Genomic DNA, 13014 nt, shown 5'->3' with positions numbered 1-13014 from the left:
CCATAATACTAATGAATGCTAAAAGAAGAAATCAGCTTTTTTATAGCAGAGCACATTTAATTGCCAAGTTAATACTCTATCTTCCTAGGCCATATAATATTCCCCCAAGGGTTTTGAAGGAGGTTAAGGATTGGATATGTAAGCCACTTGCTACTATTTTTAGTAAGTCCTTGGATAGTGGCCAATTATACTTAGGATGGAATAGCTGTCATAGAAAGACAGGTTAAAGTCTCTGTAATTGTTTTCGCTTGATAAAAAAGAAGCTTTAAAGATGGTCTGATTTGAGATATTAAACATTGTTAAGGAAATTTATAGCGTTGACGCATCAATTTCATTCATACTTAATGGTGATAATGATAAGATTAGGGAACATACATATACACTTTTATGGAGTAGCAATCATCTTCAGCTAAGACAGCTTTATTTTTTGAACATGGTAACTGGCCCTTAGAATGGGTTGCCTTCAAATGTGGTGGATGTAGTTAATTAGGGAAAGCTTAACAAATATTTGTATGATAAGGGCTGGCTTTGAGTATTTTACTTTAAAGTTTGGTTTAACGGATGGGGCGTCCCAGTGGCACAGCGGTATGTTTGCGGACTTACAACGCTATAATCCCGTTTCGATACCCGTGGTGGGCAGAGCACAGATAGCTCATTGTGTAGCTTTATGCTTAATTAAAAACAAACAAACAAACGGATGGGACGGCCTAGATTAACCAAATATGTCTTTTCTTGTGCATAAATTATATGTATACATATACAAGTTTTCCATATATGTTAAACAAAAACTAAAAAAAAATTACGTTTAGATGAAGCCTTGTATTACAAGCCCTTAGCTCAAATGCTAATTAACTTTTTTCTTTGAGGAAAATTTAACACTTCAAAGTATAAAGGTATTTTTATATACTTCGCTAATATAACGATTAAGTATATTGTTACGTATATGCTCGTTTGTTAATTTCCCGTGGAAATTCTTTCCGAGAAACTTCAGCGATACAAGTCCTTTCTTAAATAAAACTAGTTTATTGTTTCTCAGTACAACTTTGCAATACACAGAATTTCCACAGTCACTTTCATTTCAACACACGCTATAATTCACAACGATTCACGCACTTTACTTACGGTCACTAACACTCGCTTCACTCAGTTATCTGTCTCTATCTCTTCAATCTCTCTATCTATCTGCAATTCATTATCTCGCTTTATTTGCCGGGCTTATATACAAAAAAAAAGGGGGCGCCTAGAAAAGACTAGAGTTGTCAAGAAAAGTCAAGATCCTTCGAGAATCTCATGACGTGTTACCAGGGTCACGTGACTTCCGCTGTCATAACAATATATTTGACTTTCAGTAATGTATCTTTACTTGTATTCTTGGAAAATATACTAAGACCATCAGTCGCCTTATCTGAATTTTGAGCTAATTTCCACCCATCATCCTTGATAAGGTAATAACTATCACTATTACAACGTACCTGCTTTTTAAGGTGTTATGAATATCTTACGATATCACACGGATTCGAACTCGTTCGCCAGATTTAAAATTCAGCATTCTACCACAATTCCAACCCGCCTCCTTTACGTAATGCAACGTATTAAGCTATACCTTCACAATTATAACATAATTAATCATTAATCAATTACAACAGTGATTTTGTGAAAGTGGCTTTGCCCTGAAAACCTCAAAATTAATTTATACGTTAAAAAAATGATGGATGTAAGTGGAAAAAATTTCTAGAAATTTAAAAATTATTAATTTTGTATTTGGCTTCAATGAAATATTAATTAGGACCAAAATTAAAATTATCAGAATCATTGCTCCGATCTAGTTTATCATTAAATGAAATACATACTGAATAATATTTTATCTATATTATTTTTTCATTTATTTCGTATAGGTTTGAGTTTAGGTTTGAAATGGATTTTGAGGAAATGTTTAGTATAGATTTCAGGATACGTTTGATATAGAAGATCATAATGGCAGCTTTGGCAGAAAATAACAAATGTCAGCAATGTTCGGAATGCAACCATTGCGTGTTTTGGTTTTAAGCTCGTTTTTTTTTATTTTATTTTTTATAAACCACACCCAGTTCGACATGATCTAAATACAAAAACAAATAAAAAAAAGGATAATGTACATTTTCGAGATCTATACCACACACAGCAAAATGGTCTGTTGGACAAAAGTAGGCATTTCTTGAATGGAAGATAAAAACTGTTAAAAATTAATTTTATTGTACTAAACAATACCATACATTTATGTAATTGGTATTTAAAAGTGGAAAACATTTATTTTTACAGAACAGCTTGCTGTTTTCATTTAATATTCTACACATAATTTTAGTTTAGTAGAGTCTGTCATCTCCTAAATATTTAGATACAAAATACATATGGTTCAGGAAATTGTTAAACTCATCTCACATTGATAACAAAGAGACTAATTAAACAGAGATTTTCTTTCTTCGGAAACTTCTGGTTTAGCGTACGTTTCTTCAGCTAAAGCTCGTGACTTAGAACACAGTGTGTGTGAGAAATGTTCTATGTCATTCCACGGTTGTACTTCAGCCGAACCAAAGATCACAAAGATTGTTCCAAAAACAGTATAAACTGCAACTCCTATGTAAAATTCGTTATTCCATTGCTGCAATGTTTGTTGGAAAAACAGATACATGTTTATAGCGTTGTAAATTAACAACGAGTACTGTAAAGATGGGTGACGTAAAACAAACAACCGATGAAAACAGTTTTTTTTTTTTTTTCAGTAACGGTAGTCACACGTACTGCTGTAACAAAAATTCTAGAAAAATACAGATGATATATAAATACAATATAAATTATAGAAAGAGAGTGAAACTAGGACTAAGCTGCGAGTCGAAAGGTCTAAGGTTCGAGCCGAGAGATGCTGATGAACACACACCGTATTTTCAGTTGTGAGGACATTATAACTCGGAAAAATACTCCCGATTTTCGGTTAAAAGTAATCGTATAGACGGCGGGCACTGCTGACCGATTGCTTTCTTTCTGTCGTCATTTCTAAATTAAGGACGATTATGCCCGGATTTTGGGGTCTCTGATTTAGCCGCTTAGCCCATATGTTGCATAAGGTGCCGTTGAGATTGAAAATGATAAATATAGAATACGGTTCACTCAAAATTAAAAGTAAAGAAAAAAAAGTTAACATTATAGAATTAGCACGACTGTTCAAGTAGTCTGCTGGAAATTTAGTTCGTGTTAAACCTATAAGCGGCTTAATAACTATCACAAGAATTTTGAAAACTGGCAAAAGAAAATCCAATGAACAGGGATGTTTGATTAATTAATTAATTAATTATTAGTGCTGCTAAATATGCAACTGTTCCACAAAGGCACACTATGAAAATATACTTTTAATTTAGTAATGTGTACTGTAATAACGTAACGCCCCTCTCGTTAGCTCAGCGGTAAGCTTACACTTTATAACGCTAACAACCTGGGTTCTGTCACTGCGGTGGGCACAGTACAGATAGCCCATTGTACAACTTTGTAGTTAACATCAAACAAACATTTGCGTCACTTTGGCAAATACTTATAAATTCACCTGAAAATATCATTTTGATTTTTAGTGATTTTCAACTGTAACTACTTCTTTGCCCTACCTGTCCCTGAGTAAGGAGACCAACAACGTAAGGAGCAATGCATCCATTCAAGTTTGCTATTCCGTTTGACAGACCCATAAGAACTCCTGAAAGGAAATACAACAGTAAATATGTTGAACGGAATAACTTTATAATGTGAATAAACATGTATATTTCTTTTTCTGTAAAGATTGAACGTTAGGTTTATGGATCAATAGAGAAATTCTATAAACAATATTCATAGGAATAGTGATTATTCTTCAGTAAACTGATATCTCTCCCATCATTGTAAACTATCAGCAAACCAACACTTGCTAAGTGTTACGTATGTCACATAAAACATACCATTAGCAAATAACATCACACTAAATTTTACTATAGAAAATAGTTCCAACGAGCAGTGTTAGGCTCAAGTCTTGCATCCTGCTTATTCTATATGGCATGTGAAACGTACAGTTACAACATCTCTTAGATTTGGGATGTCAAACGTTTAGTTACAAAATTTCTCATGTTTAGAATCGTCGGTACGGAGGCCACAACAATTATACATGATGGAGAAAACGTAAGTTAATTAAGCATGCCATAAGAACTAAAGTATGGTGTTCTCAAGAAAACCACGCAACATCTTCACAGTCAGACATGCTACACTGAAGCATGGTGTTCTAAAAAAAAACCATGTACAGCCTTATAGTCAGACATACCACAGTGAAGTACAGTGTTCTTAAAACAACCATGCAACAACCTTACAGTCAGACATGCCACACTGAAACATGGTGTTCTCAAGAAAACCATGCAACAACCTCACAATCAGACATACCACAGTGAATTACACTGTTCTAAAAAAAATCATGTAACAGCCTCACAGTCAGACGTACCACAGTGAAGTACCATGTTCTCTAGAAAACCTTACAACAGCCTCATAATCAGACATGGTACACTGAAGCATGGTATTCTCAAGAAAGCCATGCGACAACCTCACAGTCAGACATACCACAGTGGAGTACAGTGTTCTAAAAAAATTTTCAAAATCCTCACAGTCAGACATGTTGTATTGAAGCATGGTGTTCTCAAGAAAATTACACCAATCAAGTCATGCTCTACAGTTAGGCATACCACAGTAACAAAGCATGATAATCACGGTGGGAGTATCCTCAGCAAACTGTAACCACACAGTAGCTGTTAGTATGTTGGCTTTAAGCATGGGATGTGGCGGATTTACGTTTCCAGGGTTTCTGGTCGTCAATGTGGATATTGCACCTAATTATGCTGGTAAGAATATATTTTGTAAACAGTGTAAGATAACTGGCTGTGAATGTTTGTAGGTTAAACGCTTGTGCAAACACATACGCAAACTGATACACTATCTTTTAAAAATATGCATATAAACGTGACAACGGCTTTGTTATAAAAATTAATCTCATTGTCACGAACTATAGTCTGTTCTGTGCCTAATTTGGTACTCTTTACGCAGAGCATGGGTTTTCAATTAACACTTTTCTCGCTATTGTTATCCCTATAACATAAAAGTCTTGCAGGTCCAGTAGTCGGTCCTAATGTGGGCATAACAGATCTATTTATTAAAAGTTACTATAACAACCCTAATATTTACGTTGCTACACGGAAACATATAGCGGGAATATAGAATCCTGTAGAGAGGAATCGTTCAATAGTGGGATGTTAAATAAGGGTGCTACGACAATGTGGGTTTACTAAATCTTCGTCTAAATGTAATGTTTTTTCAGCCTATAATACGATATATTAAAACATTTTAACATGATTCATAAGCTACAGCTGAGACAAATTATTTTAATTATAATTAATTGTAAAGCAAGTATTTGTATAAAATTTCAAAATAAACACATTACAAAGATTCAAATTTTAATGCTTTTGAGATGTTATATCTTTTTCTCCTGGAAAGGAAACATGATGTGATGAATTGGGGTCGGATGTGGCCTAGTGGTTAGCATCCCGTTCCAGAAAATCACGCTTCTTGAGGCCATGTGTGCTTGCAAGAATGACAGTCAAATTACACTTTGGTTAAACAAGAAAATTCAAACAGGTGATCTTTAATAACTATCTTCTCGTTAGTCTATAAGTTCAAAATTAGGGACTGCTATAGGCAGACAGCATTTTTATATAAGAGTCGTTGTTATAACAAAGCTATCCTTAAAAAGATCTCATTTTTAAATTGAGGCTAATTACGTCTTGATAACTTCAAAAAACATACTTACCACTTTTTTGTAACTAGTAGTTTCGTTTTCTTCCAGTATTTCTGCAAGTTCCTCTTTAGAGAATCATAGACAAGAAAAAACCAGAAGACATACCACACACAACCGATCAAACCTGTGATGGAAAAATAAATCTCGGTTGCGTAATTGTTATTTAAGAAAAGAGAAATTTTCAATACCTAAAACACTGAAATAAACACTTTCTGTATCTCATAAGTGGTAACATACCAACCTGAGTTAAAGTTAAAAAATCCATTTATAGTAAAAAACCAACAATTTCAAAGTAGTTCTCAATATATTTTTTTTATTAAATGATAAATTCCTATAAAATAAACAATCGCATTTATGTATTAAAAATAAAAGATTCGCTTCGATTTTTCGACAAAAGCATCAATAAAATAAATTAATGATTAACAAATATTTCCTCTATAATTGAAGGATTAGAAGCCAGAGAGTAAAATTACCATAATGGAGTCTGCACTTATTCTACTTTCTCAGAACTAGGTACTAGTATATCTTTGTTGCATTTAACACTTGAAATAAACAATTGATATAAACAAGAAATATAAATAACACTTTTTAAAAACGTATTGGAATGGCCCGAGTCGGAAAATGCCGACTTTCATGACCAACCGTAGAACAACCGTATGTGATCAAAGAATCTATACTTACCAAACATATAGAAGGCAGCCGGCCAACCTCCGAGAAAATCAGAATTGCATAATACACTAGTAAAAAACCATTGCAACGACAGTGCCGATCTGCTCGCCACTGTAAACGATAGTTAGCATTAACCCTATTTGAGATTTTGGAATCCATCTGGCTAATAGGGCATGCATAGCTGAGTTTATTATTCCCTGCAAGAATAATATCGGCAAACTGATATTCAAATACACATTTAACTATAAATATTTACAAGGAAAATATATCGATTGCGGAAAAAAAAGATACATTTTGTTTTTCTAACTAAAAACATATTATTAAACAAACGATTAAATCATATTAAAAATCAGTTCATCAAAAAATTAGTTAAACAGTATACTCAAAGATATGGTCGACAAAATAATTAACTTATTATCTACTTACAAGAAATTTGAAAATCCGAATTCATAAAGACTTCATTAGATACCTCATTAAATAGCAAAAGAATTTCCATTCATCGAAGCAGCATAATCCTGTGTATATCATATAATTTCACCTATAGTATTGACCTTAACCTGCATTCAGCGGGTTTATGGCGCTAAAATTTTTATATCTGGGGTGGGTAGAGCACAAATAGCCCATTGTGTAGATTTTTGTTTAACAGTGACCAAGCTAATCACACCTTTGTGTACTTACTTCTTTTTTTGTGATGTGTACGGAATACTGCAGCTATGCATTTGATACAGGATCGGTAACTAAAAGAGCTGAATCAAGTTAATTAAAGGACGTAAAATGGAACTGATCGACAAGTTGAAGGACTAAAAATATTAAAAATAATGGTTTTGTTCAAGATTTCCATTGTTGTTAATAGTGGAGCCTAATTGAGAATGACTTTTTGAACGGCAGAATGGTTTAGTTTGAATTTCGCGCAAAGCTACACGTGGGCTATCTGCGCTAGCCATCGCTAATTTAACAATAGTAGTGACGACAAATAGACTGCATGCTAAACAAAGACTTCTTATCGTCTGAGTAGTTTAGAGACCATACGGGTAATGACTCTCCACTAGAAATGACGAAGATTTCATTCTAAGGACAAACGCATGACAGAAAGTGTCTGATAACGAACAGCTTACAACGCTAGAAACCGGGTTTCGATACCCGTGGTGGGCAAAGCACAGATAGCCCTTGTGTAGCTTTGTACATAATTAAAAACAAACAAATATAACGAACAGCTACATTAACGGATTATAATTTTCGTGGTTTTTTATTTATCGCTGGTGTCATACCCTTTTTTTCGCACCAATACTTTGATACTAAACACGTCTAGCTTTCGCAATTGGTTTCTAAAATTACAAATATTTTATGCAAAATTATAATTCTGTAAAGCACGTGATATTTATTTAATCGGCATGAAGATGAAAAAAATGGATATATATATATTATTTTCTTATAGCATTTTCTATGAATTTGTATTGACTTGAAAGATAAAAATTCCTTAGCTTTCATTATGTCTTGTTCGACTGGGCTTAAATAAGCCATAAACGTAAAGTTCTAATATATTTTTGGAAACCACTGAAATTTTCTTTTTATGTTTAAATGTACGAACTGTCTGATTAATAATGCCAATATCTATTCATAATAAAAACATATACTGTACTTTATACATCCTTTATACCTTACAATGCCACAATTGTATTACAGAGCAAGTGTTTAAAAGAAATATCTGAAGATGAATTTATCGATAGTAGAACTGCTACCTAGTTCACATTGTTATAGGTTATCTATTGGTAGGAAGAACAATAAAAAAAACCACGCACCATGTGAAATCCACCACTTTAAATAACTCTTGACAATCCCTTACTGTTTCAGCCTAATCTAGTATTACTAATAATGAATTGCATTGTTCCTCTCTAAACTACTAAATAACCACTTTTTTAAGTAAATACTTTTGCCAGTAATTGTTTAATAAACCTTCAATTTTAACAATAAAGATTGGCACGTTTACATTTGTCGTTTTGCTTTAACCAATTTTTATACACTGGCTCATAAATCGTCCAATAAATCACGCGAATTTAGTACGAATTTGGTTTTGGTATCTATTAACCGATTAAACACTACAAAATCAAATTTATTAAACAAAATCAAGCAGGTACAGACACATAATTTACAAAATCAAAAGTAAATATTTAATTAATTAAATAAAATAAAATAAACCCATAAAGAAGAGTTGTAGGCTATATTTCTAATATTTTGACTTAGACGTCTTATACTGTTTACTAGAGGGAGTTTTGACATCATGTACAGATGATGTGTGATGCATAGAAATTTCATAAGTGTCCAAATCTAACAAGACGTCTATAATTTTTTAGGAACTTGAAAAAAAAGTAAGAATATAAAAACACCATTTAATTAGTTAGTCTATAGGCTCCGAGTACATAAGAGTCGCGGTATTCACCCCAACATAACATGTAAGCCTAATAAACTTTTCTTATATTAATTATTCTACCACCACCATCTCTCCCGGGAGAAGAACAATTTGGCGTATATGGGCTAGTCAGTTAGTTGGTAAGTCCGTTACAGTATTGTAGTTCTATTAACGAGTGTTAGCAAGTGTATTAGTTAGCCAGATTTGAGTTTTGTACACTAGGTATCAAAGAAAAGTTATCAAATAAGTGACTATTTAGTTTTACTTCTAAGTTACGCCTATAGCCCGGTAAGCTGTAAAACTTTCAGTTGAATAAATAAAACGCTTTTCTTTTCATTAAGTGGACCGAACTTTGCATTATTTTTACCAAATAATCATTAAGAATCCGCTCATTGATAGAAACTGTTACAGCATTAGTTTGTTTGTTTGTAATTAAGCACAAATCTTCACAGCTACTGCTTTATCAGGGTTATTATTAATTATATCTTAAACACGTTAGAGAGCACTTTCATATGATAATCTACCTGTTTTTCCTATGTGTAGTTGTCCACATATTACGAAAATCGCACAATATACTACACATATTAATGTGCAAATAAAGTGCAAATAAATGAGGTAGTAGGTGCTTTTGGAACCGTATACAGGTTTTCTGGAGTCATTACACAATATACTACAAATTTTGAAGTGCAGGTAAAGTGTTCCTTGAGGTAGTAGGTGCTTTTGGAACCGTGTACGAATTTTCTGGCGTCAGTACGAATGCTTGTATTATAGTGTGTGATCTGTTACAGGAATGCCTTCTAGTGGTAGAAATATTGTTGTTGGGTCTAGTATTATAGGTGTTGCTGTGAACTAAACTGTTTCCAATATTAGTATCATATTTATAAGAAACTAAAAAGAAGTTAGGAAAAATATTTGTGTGTGACTTATTTGTGTAAAATTGATAGTCTGCAGATGGTAGGTGATGACAAGTGGTGTTCTAGAAGTTTAGGGGTGATGTTTGTGTTTGGAATTGCGCATTATTGTTTTCTTGTATATATATATATAAGTCTCTCTGGTTTTTGTTTTTTTTCAGAATGTGTTGTGGATACCCAGGATTAAAGAAAAAGGTTTCCGTGACCTTATTATGTGGACTGACTTCATCGTCTTCACTACCAAGTATCTCATGAATTGTGATTTCGGGATGCTATTTTCAGTGTTGGGTGACTATATATGAATTATTATGCGTGTCAGTAGGTTTATAATGTACTGTACTGTTAACTTTGTTTGAGTAGATAGACAAGATTCTGTCAAGAAAGAAAAGCAATGCGTAAGATACGTCATGTGTCTTCTAGGGAAGGGTGAAATGAATGTACGTAATGTATGAAATGTTTTAGCTCAAACTCAGTGACGGAGGAAATTCATATCACGTCGTCAATGTACTTAACCTGTACTTTATCAGCTCATTTGTGGTTTGTGTACAACTAGCACCTGAAGAGGTACCAAGGCCGAAATTTTGTGTTTCGTTTTTAAAATAAATAAGTAATTGAAAAACAATTTTTATATATTGAGATTGTAGATCATTAAATTTCCATTTCATGGCGAAAGGTACATATACATACATACATGTAATTTAAGGACAACAAGTGACCTCTTGGTCCATCTAGGCGATCCCATCCACTAAACTAAACTTTAGAATAAAATAAAACATCCAAAGCCAGCCTTTATCATTCCAATATTTGCATCTACTTAAGCGGTAACTTTATAATGATTTTCTTTAATTTTATCCTTTATATCACTCGTGAGCCAACCTGGTTTTATATTTTGCAGCCACATTGAATTTGTTGTTACTTAGCTTTAGGTGCCAAGATTGTATAGTTATTGAAAAAAGGTTTCCTTTTGAATTTCGCACAAAGCTACACGAGGGCTTATCTGCGTTAGTCGTCCCTAATTTAGCAGTGATAGACTAGAGGGAAGGCAGCTAGTCAAAACCACCCACCATCAATTCTTGAGGTGCTCTTTAACATTATAACGCCTCCACGGCTGAAGGGGTGAGCAAGTTTGTTGACTGGTTTCGAGCCCACGACCCGCAGATTGTAAGCCGAACGTCCCTTACAACGTGTCATAATGCTGGTTTGCTTCCAATTGAAGGTATATATTAAATAAAATAAGATACACATTTTTTTTCTGTTGGCTGTTTTAAGATTTATTTGGTGCAAGATTTCAACAGTGATGAAGTCTTCATTAGGCATATTTTGGTTAACGTAGGCCTAAACTACACTGTTGTAAGTTTAGAGCAAATTTAAAGTACAACATATGGTGCGATCTGGTTGACTTTAAAAAACAACATACATTATGTTTTTGAATTTTGTAAAAGATTAACAATATATAGAAAATAACAAAAAAACTTTTATTATGGTATAATCCTCCAAAACTAATGGTTAATATGTCATTGTTATTTTTTTATTGTTTACTCATTACTAAATATATCGTGTAAATTATCTTTTGAACCTATTTTATAAGGAAAGCCGTAGACTTTTGGAAAACTTCAGCTTCTCTCGGTTAACCGAAAAGAAACCATAAACCAAAACGTTTCACCTCTTCGATCAATGAGGAAGCGAAACGTCCTAGTTTGTTATTTCTTTTCGGTTACCCGAGAGAAACTGAGGTTTATCTTTTTCAGTTGTTTATTATTATTTTGAATGAAGGAACTTAGAGCGATGTTCAGTAGATGTCCATTATCTGCTGACGTATCTCTATTATAATATCTGATTTTTTATTTATTTTTGGTTCAAACATTCGGATATGAGCAGGTGGCTTGGTTTCTTATATCATAAACCAGATTTTTTGGTTGACTGTAGGTTATCTTAACATGATTAAGAATGTTTCTAAGGGTAGAAGGAAATTTGACAATTGTATTGAAGTATCTTTCAACAAACGCCTTAATTTTTCCACTTATGGAAAGGTAATCATTTAATCGTTGTCTACAAATTCATAAAGTGGAAAAGTATTGTTAAGAACGATTTTTCCGAGTTCTTGATTAATTTAAAGTGGATATTTATACTGAAAAAACTTGATTTTTGTTGTTAGGTTCCCCCTTGAAGAGTTGTTAATGACTTTTTTTTTTCACTTAAACAGAGTGGTTTATATGTTAGTATGTACAGGAATTGAAAAGTGCACTGCCACCCACAGAAATTTTCATATCCAGGACAAATCTTTTGTTTGACCCCTCCCACAGAAATTTCAATTCAAGTTTTAAATCCGACTATCTTCTCCTGATCTCTCCACAGTAATACCATCGTGTGCCTTGAAGACATCCCCTTTTTCTATACAAACAAATATTTTACGAAATTCTAACGCTTAAGAAAGAAAAAAGTTTACTTTTTTGTGCTAATCAGATATAATATGTTATATATTGCAAACGTTTAGTTCAAAGATGTCATTATACCTGACCAATAACAGTAAATTATGACATTATTTCGTACATATCAGCTTGACTTACTTCTACGGCTATCATGGTAAAGTACAACAGTTTATGTACCTAGCAAATAATTACAATTTACCACTTATCCGGTATATTGACATGTAAATTCGCAAGTATAGTAAACTGCGTACAATAACTTAACTGATTTACTAAAATCATTAAATAAATTGTTGTTATACAATAAGCATGCCACTTTATATTTTAAACACAGTGGTACATACGTGCGATAATAGTTCATCAACTTAAGATTAGTTAAACTTCTTCCGCTGTGCATGTAGTCTTATACAGGACTTGAATTAAATATTTTTAGGAAGGGGGTATCCGAATTTAATATGTTTTGTTTTCAAGTCTGTATTCAGGATAGCTGTGAAGAACATACATTTTAATCGCAAAATAATGCAACAGCTAGGGGGAGGGAGGTTGAACATTTTAGGCAGTGCTATTCAACCTCCCCCCCCTCACCTTCCTCCCAGTATTTCAAGCCCAGCTTCTATAGATCGAAATATTACCTAATTATACTTTCCATTTCTTAAACGGAACAGTTAAACAACTGGACTTTTGTAATGGGTCACATCAGATGCTTAACACCCCATTTCACAAATTTCCTGGACGTTTTGACAAAAATACCCCCCCCCCCTACTTTTTTCC

This window comes from Limulus polyphemus, unplaced genomic scaffold (assembly GCF_000517525.1).
Source record: "Limulus polyphemus unplaced genomic scaffold, Limulus_polyphemus-2.1.2 Scaffold1, whole genome shotgun sequence".
Taxonomy (NCBI): domain Eukaryota; kingdom Metazoa; phylum Arthropoda; class Merostomata; order Xiphosura; family Limulidae; genus Limulus; species Limulus polyphemus.
Note: the sequence above shows the minus strand (reverse complement) of the source record.